The sequence below is a fragment of the Aotus nancymaae genome, unplaced genomic scaffold, assembly GCF_030222135.1.
Source record: "Aotus nancymaae isolate 86718 unplaced genomic scaffold, 86718_ANA_hifiasm-v0.15.2.pri h1tg000089l, whole genome shotgun sequence".
NCBI classification, from domain to species: Eukaryota; Metazoa; Chordata; class Mammalia; order Primates; family Aotidae; genus Aotus; species Aotus nancymaae.
The window spans coordinates 24520491-24533651 of NW_026988504.1; the positions used below are offsets into that span (position 1 = coordinate 24520491).

A 13161-nucleotide genomic window follows, 5' to 3' on the forward strand; every position below is an offset into this window, starting at 1 on the left:
AAAAGAGGAGATTTCAGTTTTCTATTGTTTTAACTAAAACATATTAAGTTCAATTTTTATTTTGTTATTTGAAGTGACTTATATTCAATTATGTCGAAGTAAAAATGAAACAGATTTTAATTCCTGACAAATTAAAGGAACACAGCTGCCTGGAAAATGAGGCAAAAGGCCATATTCTGCATTTAGTGTGGGTTCGGTGGATAGGGGTGTGCTTTTCTAAGGTATTACTGGTCTCTTCCCTAGATTTACTGTTGATGGCAGAGGTCATTGGGTGGAGGTTTGTGTTGATGTACATAGAAGACATAGAGATCAGTAGAGGGAGAAATATCTCAGGGCCTCCTTGGCAAGATTGCCCTGCAGAGCCTCTGCTCTTGGAAACTGCTCTGATCTGTTTCACTTTCTTGAGGTAATGAAGAATCCAGGGGGAATACAAACTCTGCATTGGTTTTAGATATAGGTTCTTGGCACAGAATAAACTGGTATCAACAAAACAGGAAGATTCTCCCCCTCCCAGTTCTGTTGGCCTTTGAGTAGGAGCGAAGTTAGGAACCAACAGCTGAGGTTTCCTGTGATCTGCTCTGTCATGATAGCTTTCTAGAGGCCTTGCATTGTTAGGCTTGAACTGTCTAGGGCCTTCACATAAGCCGACTGTGTTCAGGCATGTGATTAGAGGTAAGAGATGTGTTTGTTTGTTTCTTTGTTTGTGTTTAGTAATGGGGTCTCACTTTGTGGCCTAGGCTTGAGCACAGTGGCGTGATCATAGCTCACTGCAGCCTTGACCTCCTGGGAGTGCTCCCAGCCCAGTCTCCTGAGTAGCTTGGACTGCAGGTGTGAGTCACCATGCCCAACTAGAAAGTGTACTATTTTAAAGAAATTCTAATACCATTGGGAGTGGCTTTCTCTGTATTTCATTCTATTTGCAGTTGATACTAGTTTGCTTAGTCACATCAAAGATGAAAGAGAGCCACAAATATATATAAATAGATGTCAGAATTACAAATTAATCTGTTATTAACAGTCTTAAATCACTACTTGAGCTATCCAGGTAAGACAGTGTCATAACCTGGATATTATCATGTTAGGAAATATTTCTTCCTATGTTTTCATGTCTCTTTAAACTTGGTTCCTGTGGGATAGTCAATAGTATCAATTCCCCGTTGATTATTAAATTTATATTTCAAGTTTTACATCTTAAACACAATTTAATCAAAAACTTAAAAAAAATTGTACCAGAAATCTCCTTCACCTAAATGTAACTACTGTTTACACTTCCGACATTTCTCTATTTGTCCTCTTGCATACGTGTACATGCTTTTATTTCTACTATAAAAAGAATCTGTCTATGGGTCAGGTGGGATGGCTCACACCTGTAATCCCAGCAGTTTGGGAGGTCATGGCGGGTGGATCACTTGAGGCCAAGAGTTGAAGACCAGCCTGGCCAACATGATGAAACCCCATCTCTACTAAAAATACAAAAATTAGGGCCAGGTGCAGTGGCTCACACCTGTGATCCCAGCACTTTGGGATTAGGCTGAGGTGGGCAGATCACCTGAGCTCAGGAGTTCAAGACCAGCCTGGCCAGCATGGTGAAACCCTGTCTCTACTAAAAATACAAAAAATTAGTTGGGCATGGTGGTGGGCACCTGTAATCTCAGCTACTCAGGAGGCTGAGGCAGGAGAATCGCTTGAACCCAGGAGGCAGAGATTGCAGTGAGCCAAGATTGCGCCATTGCACTCCAGCCTGGGCAACAAGAGTGAAAGTCCGTCTCAAAAGAAAAAAAAATAAGCTGGGCATTGGTGGCAGGTGCCTATGGTCCCAGCTACTCAAGAGGCTGGGACAAGAGAATTGCTTGAACCCAAGAGGTAGGGGTTGCAGTGAGCCAAGATTGTGTCAAGACTCTGTCTCAATAAAATAAATAAATAAAATAAAATAAAATAAATATTTTAAAATGTGTCTACATGGTTTGTATATTTCAACATAGCTTTTATATGTCATTTAACTGGTTGCACCTTATCCCATTAGGTTAATACTTTATAGTCTTATCATCCCTCTGTTTTAGACATTTTGGTTATTTCTGGCTTCTCCGATGGCATACGTCCCTGGGAGTTGGCCTAAATCAAGGCACTCTTCAAAGCAAGTTTTGCTAGGTAGAAACGAAATACTGTAACTCTCAATGGTAAGAGGAAGGCTGTGAACTTTAATGAGGAAAATATTGGTAATGTGTAGATTTATTAATAAATTGCCTGTTTTATTCGTTTTTAACTTCGAAACGAGGAATGGGATTATATTTCATTTAAGTAGTACAAAAATAGGGTATTGTAGTAGCTGAGAAGTTTTTTTCTTGAAAGATTTGAATTGTCCAAGAGACACATTCTAAGATGAGTTGATCTAGAATTACAATACAGATATAATCCTTCATTAGAAATTCTGAGGCTGGCAGGTGCAGTGGCTCACATTTGTCATCCCAGCACTTTAGGAGGCTGAGGTAAATGGATCACTTGAGCGCAGGTGTTCATGACCAGCCTGGGTAACATAGCAAGACCGCGTCTCTTAAAAAAAAAAAATTAGCTGGGTGTGGTGGCACATGCCTGTGGTCCCAGCTACTTAGGAGCTGAGGGAGGAGGATCACCTGAACCCAGGAGGTCAAGGCTGCAGTGAGCCATGATCGTGCCTCTGCACTCCAGCGTGAATGACAGAGTGAGACCCTGTCTCAAAAAAAAAAGAAATTCTGAGGCTAACATAGAACTACATGGCAGCTTCAAATCATTTCTTATTTTTCCATAATGCAGATGTCATTATTTATGGGCTACAGCAAATGCTTTTAGTCATCTGGAAAGTGATACTGATGTAGCTTCTTCCCAAAGGGGTGGCTGAAGTTGCTGGCCAGATTTGGACATGAAGATAATGATAACACATGTATGTTGTGGGCCACGGTGGTGTGAGAGAGCCAGACTTGCATGCTGGCGGCCTACCAGCTGCAGCACAATGTCTAAGAAGTCCAGTTTTTGTTTTTTTCCTCTTTTGAGACAGGGTTTCACTCTTTTTGCCCAGGCTGGAGTGCAATGGCACAATCTCGGCTCACTGCAACCTCCCCCTTTCAGGTTCAAGCAAGTCTCCTGCCTCAGCCTTCCAGTAGCTGGGATTACAGGTGTGCGCCACCATGCCAAGCTAATTTTTTGTATTTTTAGTAGAGACGGGGTTTCTCCATGTTGGTCAGGCTGGTCTCGAACTCCCAACCTCAGATGGTCCACCTGCCTCAGCCTCCCAAAGTCCTGGGATTACAGGCGTGAGCCACCGCGCCTGGCCGAGAAGTCCAGATTTTTATTTACCACCAGGGACAGTTTCAAAGTGAGAATCTCTGCTCTCGTTGCTGTGTTTTTCTTTTTTGGAATTTTTGCCCTTAATTTTGATTTTGAAAAACATGTAACTGACTGAATAGTGGAAAGAATAGAACAGTGAGTACTCTTATATACTTCACCTAGGTTGAACCAGTGTTCACAGTTGTTAGATTTACTTTCCCACACTCCCCACCACAGTCACTCTTCCTTTCTCCTTCCAAAGTAAGTTGCAGACGTCCTGACCATTTACCCTCAAATACTTGATGGTGTATCTACTCTGAGCCAGGGCATTCTCCTACAAAACCTCAATGCCATTGTCACTCTCAAATTTAGCAGTGATAAAATAATATCTAATATATAATGGCCTTTAGAGCTGTGGGCTTTTTGTTTTGTTTTGAGACAAAGTCTCACTCAGTTGCCTAGCTTAGAGGGCAAGTGGTACAATCTTGGCTCACTGCAACCTCTGCCTCCTGGCTTCAAGAGATTCTTGTGCCTCAGCCTCCTGAGTAGCTGCAACTACAGGTGTGTGCCACCACGCCCAACTGATTTTTGTATTTTAGTAGAGACAGGGTTTCACCATGTTGACCAGGCTGGTCTTGAACTGTTGACCTCAAGTGATCCATCCCGACCTCCCAAAGTGTGGGATTACAGGCCTGAACCACCGCACCTAGCTGTGTTTTTGTCTTTGAATTACGTTCTTGGTGGTTGTGTCTCTTCAGTCTCCTTTAACTTAGAACAGTTCCACCTGTTTGGGGTGGGAATGGGATCGTTGATGAGAGCCTCACAATTTGGATTTTTCTGGTTGTTTCTTCATGATTTAGTTTGTGTATTCTTTTCAGCAAATCATATCTGGAGGCACATAATATCAGTTTACCCCATGATTGGAGATGTTTGATCACTCAGTTAAGGTATTGTCCACCAGATTTATCCACAGAAATGCACCTTTTCCCCTTTATGAGTAATAAGTAATATGTGAATAGTACTTTGAGACTAAATGTCACTCCCCAACAACTGTCACCTAGTGGTTTTGGCAGCTGTGATGATCCTTGTCTGAGTCTACTCTCTTTATTTTTGAGAATGTGCATTTTTGGCCAACACCTTATATCCTATGTTTAGATGAGAGTTTTAAATATTTAGTAATCTGCTGATTGAAACTTGATTTTTATATTTACAAGTAGGTCCCTTCTCTACCTTTTCCTTTTTTCCCTCCCCTACCTTTTCCCCTCCTCCATTCACTGTTCTTCCCATTGTAATATGCAGTGATTTGGCTGTGACATAAAGATTTATGACTGATTGTCTTCTCAGAATATTATCATCTTTATGTTGCCTGGGTACATTTTTCCTTGTTTGTTTCTTTGTGAGACAAATGCTTTTGTTCTTTCTATTCTTTTCCCATCTGTTTAATATGATTTTTAAAAAAGAGAATTGCCTTCCAGATTGCATATAAAGTAGTATTTAGAAAAAAAAAAAAAGAGCAGATGGCTCTGGTATTGACCTACTTCTACATGTGATAGCCTTCTTATTTGATATTAGTCCAATTTTAATATGAACGAAGTCTTAATCCTTTATTATTTTTTCTTTCCCTTAAAATCCCTATTTTAAGGTCAGGCGCAGTGGCTCATGCTTGTAATTCCAACACTTTGGGAGGCTGAGGCAGGTGGATCACTTGAGGTCAGGAGTTCAAGACCAGCCTGGCCAACATGGTGAAACCCCGTCTCTACTAAAAATACAAAAATTAGCCAGACACAGTGGCATATGCCTGTCATCCCAGCTACACAGGAGGCTGAGACAGGAGAATCACTTGAACCCAGAGGTGAAGGTTGCAGTGGGCTGAGATGGTGCCACTGTACTCCAGCCTGGGCGACAGAGCAAGACTGTCTCAAAAAAAAAAAAAAAAATACCTATACTAGGTGACCACCACCACTTAATATATTTAATAATGTTGGTATCAACAGTAAAGCAGTAAACATAACCAGGGAACTTGCTCTCTATATTCTGTCCAGAGTCTTTAGTCATTCATTGGAGCTGATAGGTTTGACAGTCTTGAACCCTGGCTCCTTGCCTTATACTTTTTAGGTCAGAAGCAATATGTATACATCATCTTTTTCATCTGTCACCCAGCCCTAGCCTTTGCCAAAATCAGAGCCCCTCAGTATTAGGTTTCTTATTTTAATTTTTTATTCTTTGCTCTCTTTAAATTATGAAATATAACAAACAGGCAGAAAAGTACCTAGAAAATGACAAATCACCTTAAGTCCTCAACACGCCTGTAGCCTTGTCCAAATAAGTGCAGGTTCTTGGTAGGTCCAGACCAGATAGCACCCCTCAGTAGTATGGGAGCGACCCGGAGCAAGCGTTTCACCTCTTTGTCTTTTTTAAAATAGCTTTACTGAGATATAATCATATACTATAAAATTCACCCTTCCAAGTATATTCTCAGAGTTACACAATTATCACCACTATCTAAATCCAGACCATTCTCATCATCCCCTCAAAAACCACACCCTTTAGCAATCACTCCCCATTTCTCCCTCCCCTCTGCCCTTAGCAACCACCAATCTATGTTCTGTCTCTATGGGTTTGCCTATTCCAGACATTTCATAAAAATGGAATTTACGGTATGTTCCCTTGCATGCCTGTCTTTCACTTTGCATAATGATTTTAAGGTTCATCCACACCATAGCATGTGTCCGCCCTCCATTCCTTTTTAACATCTGTATAATATTCCATTTTATTCATTGTATTTATCCATTCCTATCCATATTATCTGTTTATGCTTTTGTGGACATTTGAGTTGTTTCTACTTTGGGGCAACTATGAGGTGATTATGAATAATGCTGCTATGAACATTTGTGTACCCATTTTGTGTGTGTGTGTGTGTGTGACAGAGTCTTCTTGCTCTGTCGCCAGGCTAGAGTACAGTGGCTTGATCTCGGCTTACTGCAACCTCTGCCTCCCAAGATCAAGCAATTCTCCTGCCTCAGCCTCCCAAGTAGCTGGGATTACAGGCATGCACCAACACACCCAGCTAAATTTTGTATTTTTACTGACATGGGGTTTCTTTTTTTTTTTTTTTTTTGAGACAGAGTTTCGCTCTTGTTACCCAGGCTGGAGTGCAATGGCGCGATCTCGGCTCACTGCAACCTCTGCCTCCTGGGTTCAAGCAATTCTCCTGCCCCAGCCTCCCAAGTAGCTGGGACTACAGGCGTGCACCACCACGCCCAGCTAATTTTTTTGTATTTTTAGTAGAGATGGGGTTTCACCATGTTGACCAGTATGGTCTCGATCTCTTGACCTCATGATCCACCCGCCTCGGCCTCCCAAAGTGCTGGGATTATAGGCGTGAGCCACCGCACCTGGCCTGACATGGGGTTTCAACATGTCAGCCAGTATGGTCTCGATCTCTTGACCTTTGTGATCTGCCTCAGCCTCCCCAGTAGCTGGGATTACAGGTGCTTGCCACCATGCTCGGTTAATTTTTGTATTTTTAGCAGAAACAGGGTTTCACCATGTTGGTCAGGCTGGTCTTGAACTCCTGACCTTGTGATCCTCCTGCCTCAGCTTCCCAAAGTGATGGGATTACAGGCGTGAGTCACCGTGCCCATCTGGAATACCATCTTTTAAAAGGACCAGGTTCACACCTGTAATCCTAACACTTTGGAGGAGGCTGACTTGGGAGGATCACTTGAGGCCAGAAGTTTGAGACCAGCCTGGGCAATATAGTAAGACCTTGTCTCTACAAAAACAAAATTTTTTTTTTGAGACAGAGTTTTTCACTCTTGTTGCCCAGGCTGGAGTGCAATGGAGCAATCTCGCTCACTGCAACCTCTGCCTCCTGGGTTCAAGGGATTCTCCTGCTTCAGCCTCCTGAGTAGCTGGGGCTACAGGTGTGTACCACCACACCCGGCTAATTTTTGTATTTTTAGTAGAGACGTGGTTTTACCACATTGGCCAGGCTCATCTTGAACTTCTGACCTCAGGTGATCCGCCCCCTTTGGCCTCCCAAAGTGCTGGGATTACAAGCGTGAGCCACCTCGCCTGGCCAGAAAAATTTTGTTTAATTAGCCAGGTGTGAAGGCATGTGCCCATAGTCCCACCTACTTGGGTGGCTGAGGTAGGAGTATCCCCCAAGCCCAGGAGTTTGAGGCTGCAGTGAGCCATGATTGCACCACTGCACTCCAGCCTGAGTGATGGAGTAAGACCCTGTCTCGGATGGATAGATGGATGGATGGATGGATGGATGGATGTAAAAGGTTATACTGGAGGATATTGGTTAAGAATGATAATGAAAGCCGGGCGCAGTGGCTCACGCCTGTAATCCCAGCACTTTGGGAGGCTGAGGCGGGTGGATCACGAGGTCAAGAGATCGAGACCATCCTGGTCAACATGGTGAAACCCCGTCTCTACTAAAAATACAAAAAATTAGCTGGGCATGGTGGCGCGTGCCTGTAATCCCAGCTACTCAGGAGGCTGAGGCAGGAGAATTGCCTGAACCCAGGAGGCGGAGGTTGCGGTGAGCCAAGATCACGCCATTGCACTCCAGCCTGGGTAACAAGAGCGAAACTTCATCTCAAAAAAAAAAAAAAGAAGAATGATAATGAGCTATTTGTGGAGGATTGATTTTGGAAAGTTTGCTAAATTGAGTTAAAATTAGAGATGGGGAGAAAGAACCCAGTTTTGTAAGTTTAAGGTAACAGTAAGAACGGTAGTGAGTACTTACAGAGCACATGCTCTTAGCCAGACTTTTTTTTTTTTTAATACAGACAGGGTTTCTCTATGTTGGTCAGGCTGGTCTCGAACTCCCGACGTCAGGTGATCCGCCCGCCTTGGCCTCCCAAAGTGCTGGGATTACAGGCTTGAGCCACCATGCCCGGCCCAGACATTGTTTTAAGTATGTACATAAAACTAATTCATTCTTACAGCAGCCCTCTGAGGGGCATAAGTATTATTATTCCCATTGTACAAATTAGAAAACTGAGGCACAGAGAGGCTGAAGGGGCTAAGTCTTTGGCAGACCATATTTAAGTGAGTTCAGTATTATCTCTAAAAGTTTTACCCCAGGTTAGAGACTTTTGCCCTGGGGTGGGGGGGATATGATAGAGAATCAGATTTATATAATGCTTTAAATTATACACATGAATCCAGCAGACCAAATCTGTACATACATATTAAAACCCTACTCCCACCCCAAGCTAGAATTCATTCGCTCAGTTGGTAAATACACAGTGGGTACCTTCTAATGTCAGACACTGCTTCCCTCCACCACAGTTTAACTATGGCAAGACCTTGGCCACAGTGTTCTAGAAGTGGTCAGAGAGAGTAATGCTTTTTTTTGGTTACAGTTTATATTTTACTTTTAGAAAGAAAAAGCATCTGAGAAAAGATACTTATTACTGAGACAAAATTATTCCAAATCCCACTCACTTATATCATTTATATGGTGGACATTCATTTTTATGGTTTTCCGTAAGCCTGTAACATTATGAGCTATTAGACTTTGAAACTTTTATTAACAAGTGCCTGAGGGCCCCACTGGTTTATTTGGCTCTCCAAGCCCGTGGATATATCCAGATATATAAGGTTGAGGTAGGTGCTTTATGCCTTCAGAAAGTACAGTCTTCTGTGTCCAAGGCTGTTTTATGTTGTTCTGAAATGCTTGTGAACTCAGAGTGCCGCTGAACCAAGCTCAAATAGTTCTCATGTTTGGCCTAAAAATAAAATTGTGAATCCATTTCCCAGTCTTTAGAGAATCCCCTGTGATGATTTACCAAAGAACAAACCACTTCCCTTGTCTGAGCATCACGCACTGAAATTGGAGCTGCCCGTAAATCAGCAGAAGAGGGTGGGTACTGGGGACAGAGGTCCAGTCCTCTCAGATGCAGAGTAGAGTTCAATGGCTGGATGAATGCCATTTGGAAGAGTGAATGCCAGTTAGATGAATGTCCCTTAGATCAGGCATGGACATAGCCTGATAATGGGATGAAGAGTTCTGACATCTATGAAGAAAAACACTACTTAGTGGCCTGGCACAGTGGCTCACGCCTGTAATCCCAGGACTTTGGGAGGCCAAGGCAGGTGGATCACAAGGTCAAGAGATCGAGACCATCCTGGCCAAGATGGTGAAACCCCATCTCTACTAAAAAATACAAAAATTAGCTGGGCGTGGTGATGCACGCCTGTAGTCCCAGCTACTCAGGAGGCTGAGGCAGGAAAATAGCTTGAACCCAGGAGGCGGAGGTTGCAATGAGCTGAGATCATGCCACTGCACTCCAGACTGGTGACAAAGTGAGACTCCATCTCAAAACAAACAAACAAACAAAAAACCACTACATAGCTTCTAGGTGTTATTTACATAACTGGGGAAACGGTTTTTTTCTGAACTGGGTACTTAGAATTTTATAATGATTATCTCAGTAAGTCGTCTCATATTTCACATGTAGATAGTTTTCAGTTAAACAGTAAAATAAAAATGACTCTGTACTAGTTAGTGTACGTTTTTTTTCTTTTTGAGCTGGAGTTTTGCTCTTGTGGCCCAGGCTGGAGTGCAGTGGTGCGATCTTGGCTGACTGCAGCCTCCACATCCTGGGTTCAAGCGCTTCTCCTGCCTCAGCCTCCTGAGTAGCTGAAATTACAGGCACACGCCACCATGGCCAGCTAATTTTTGTATTTTAGTAGAGACGGGGTTTCATCATGTTGGCCAGGCTGGTCTTGAACTCCTGACCTCAGGTCATCCTCCCAAAGTGCTGGGATTACAGGCATGAGCCACCACACCCAGCTATTTTACACTTTTGAATAGCAGTGAGCAGAATCTACTCTCTAGCTCTATCAAAGCACTTGTGTGTAGTGAAACTACATTGTATTTATTAAAATAAGGTGATTGCTACCTGATATTTACCAGCTATTATCCTTCAAATGGCATGCTATTTTAGAAAATAATTATTATGACATGTTCATAACTAGAATCATAAAAATATTCTGACAGATTCTAAGAGCTCAGCATTCTACTCTTTGATGAAAACTAAGAAATAATCTAAAATTTAAGGCAAAGTAGTGTGACTGACATTTTTATAATACCCCTACATGCATGGTATATCACCACAGTATTTCTTTCTTAAAACACTAATAGGTTCCTAAATATCCTTGACCAGCAGGGCATGTTAAATAGTGGCTCGTGCATGTAATCCCAGCACTTTGGGAGGCCAAAACAGGCAGGTCGCCTGAGGTTGATCATGGTGGAAACCCCATCTCTACTAAAAAAAATACAAAATTAGCTGTGCGTGGTGGTACATGCCTGTAATTCCAGCTACTCAGGAGGCTGAGACAGGAGAATCACTTGAACCCGGGGAGGCAAAGGTTACAGTGAGCCAAGATTACACCATTGCACTCCAGCCTGGACTATAAGAGGGAAATTTCATCTCAAAAAAAAAAAAAAAAATTTGTTTATGTATTTATTTGCTCTGCAAGTATTTTTTGGCCACTTTCCATGGGCCAGCTACCATTCCTGACACTGGGGACACTGTCGTGAATAAAATGTGCTTCTTTCACTTACCACCCTTGAGTACAGTGGGGACCACAGAAACAAAAACTAAATGAGAAATTGCAAACTATGGCATATGTTATGAAGGAACAGATAGACCATTGTCAACAGAGAATCATCCCAGTTATAAAATCATAACTGATCATTGACTGGGCGTGGTGGCTGACACCTGTAATCCCAGCACTTTGGGAGGCTGAGGCAGGTGGATTTCCTGAGGTCAGGAGTTAAAGACCAACCTAACCAACATGGTGAAACCCCGTCTCTACTAAAAATACAAAAAAAAATTAGCTGGGTGTGTGGTGGGGGCCTATAATCCCAGCTACTCGGGAGGCTGGAGCAGGAGAATTGCTTGAACCTGGAAGGCGGAGGTTGCTGTGAGCTGAGATCACGTCACTGTACCCTAGCCTGGGCGACAGAGCAAGACTCCGTCTCAAAAAAAAAAAAATTTTATAATTGATCATTTAAATGGGAATCTGTTCCATTTTCATACCTTGGTGTTTCATACTGATATACAGTTCTATTATAATTTTGAAAAGAGCTGATAGTAGGTCAAATTGTGTGTATACATTTATTTACGCAACAAATAAATTATGATGCTTATGTGCCAGGTACCGCTGTAGACCCAAGAGAAGGCACAGTGAACAAAACAAAGTCATTGTGTTCATGGTGATTTCACCCTGGTGGGAAGTCAGTAAGCAAATATATGATCAATGTCAGGAATTAATAAATGATAAGAAGAAAAATAAAGCAGATTAAGAGGATAGAGAGTGACCAGGATGCTGTTTTATTTGAGTGGGCTGGGAAGGAGTCTCTGAGCAGATAAAAGTTTCCATAGCTTTCCTTCTTTTATCTCTTGAGTCAATTCAGCTAATGAATGCAGATGCAAGAGAATTTTTGTATCTGTTGGTATCACTCACATATTCATTGAGAGCTATGATGAGGTCCTACTTCTTAGGAAGATTTACTACTTAGGAAGATTAACACATGAATTCTTCTCTTCATTCTTTTATCACTCTTCCATGTACCTAAGTGCCTAAGTAAACACCTTCATCCATCCATCCCTTATATATATATTTTTTTTCTCGAGACAAAGTCTGGCTCTGTCACCCAGGCTGGAGTGCAGTGGCACAATCTTAGCTCACTGCCACCTTCGCCTCCCAGGTTCAACCAATTCTCTTGCCTCAGCCTCTCAAGTAGCTGGGACTATAGGTGCATGCCACCACACCCAGCTAATTTTTTTTGCATTTTTAGTAGAGGCAGGGTTTCGCCATATTGGCCAGGCTGATCCTGAACTCCTGACCTCAGGTGATCCACCCACCTCAGCCTCCCAAAGTGCCTGGATTACAAGTATGAGCCACTGTGCCTGGTCATCCATCCCTCATCTTTCATCCAAAAATCATGATTTGGTATCTGTTCTGGTTTTCCAAAATCTTGTGATATGATTTACTTGATTAAAAAAATATATTGTGCAGTTAAATGTCTTCCACTGTTTGATTATGAAGTGGAATTGCTTCTAGAAAGAACTGTTTTATGCAAGTGTTTTGGGGAACTCACAAGCCACTGAAATTTGATGTCTTGGGTGATCTTACAGTGATCCCAGCCTTAATGCCTAAAAGCCCTAAATAAAATTGTACACTTCTCAAGTGTTCTATAGCATTGCACAAGTCTAAAATAGGTAACTGGCACCTCCCTACACCTCATTGTTGGCTAACTGACTTGTCCCATAAATAGCTCAGTGTTACGTGATCAGACAACTACAAGTAACAGAAGAGATTTTTGTTTCCTAACACACTTGTCCAGTCTCTGGTAGTAAACAAAATCCAAGTCCAAGTCACTGGCCCCTAACTGTAACCCAGTTCTTAGGATTGTGCAAATCAGTAGCCAAATCCTGTGGGATGGAATTCAAGATAACCCTGCCTTATACCAAACTCTACATTATGGAAAATAGTGTTACAGCAAGATTCATTTTCAGTCCTTACAGTTGCATGAAGTCTCTTCCCAGTCCACCCAAATGTTTCTGCCCTAATCTGGTTAATCCCAAAGAGTGTCTGCCAAATGAGTTAAAAATTGTCAGGTGAGTTTGAGGGGGCGTCATGGTAGTTTTATAAAGCTGTTTTTTTTTTCTTTTTTAATCAAGAGCATGCTAAAAACAGAAACTACCAGCTATCGGAGCATAATGGTTCCTATTTCTAACTCTTAGTTGGAATGTATTGTTTTTGTGTCTGAAATATTTGTAAATGCTGTAATATAACAGAATATTGCTTCATAAATTCCTTAGCAGTAAC

The 13161-nt window shown here is 42.2% G+C and overlaps 1 protein-coding gene across 2 annotated transcripts in view; it reads left to right on the forward strand.

Moving 5' to 3' along the window:
* Positions 1–13161, forward strand: part of LOC105711172 (signal transducer and activator of transcription 5B) — a 78222-nt gene that overhangs the window by 31215 nt on the left and 33846 nt on the right. The window contains exon 1 of one of the 2 annotated variants that reach the window (XM_064369460.1): positions 12791–12950. The exons of the other annotated variant lie outside the window; for it this stretch is intronic. The gene's annotated coding sequence lies outside the window, so the exon portion shown is untranslated. Of the gene's footprint in view, positions 1–12790; positions 12951–13161 lie in introns of those variants that run through there. 2 annotated transcript variants of the gene reach the window in all.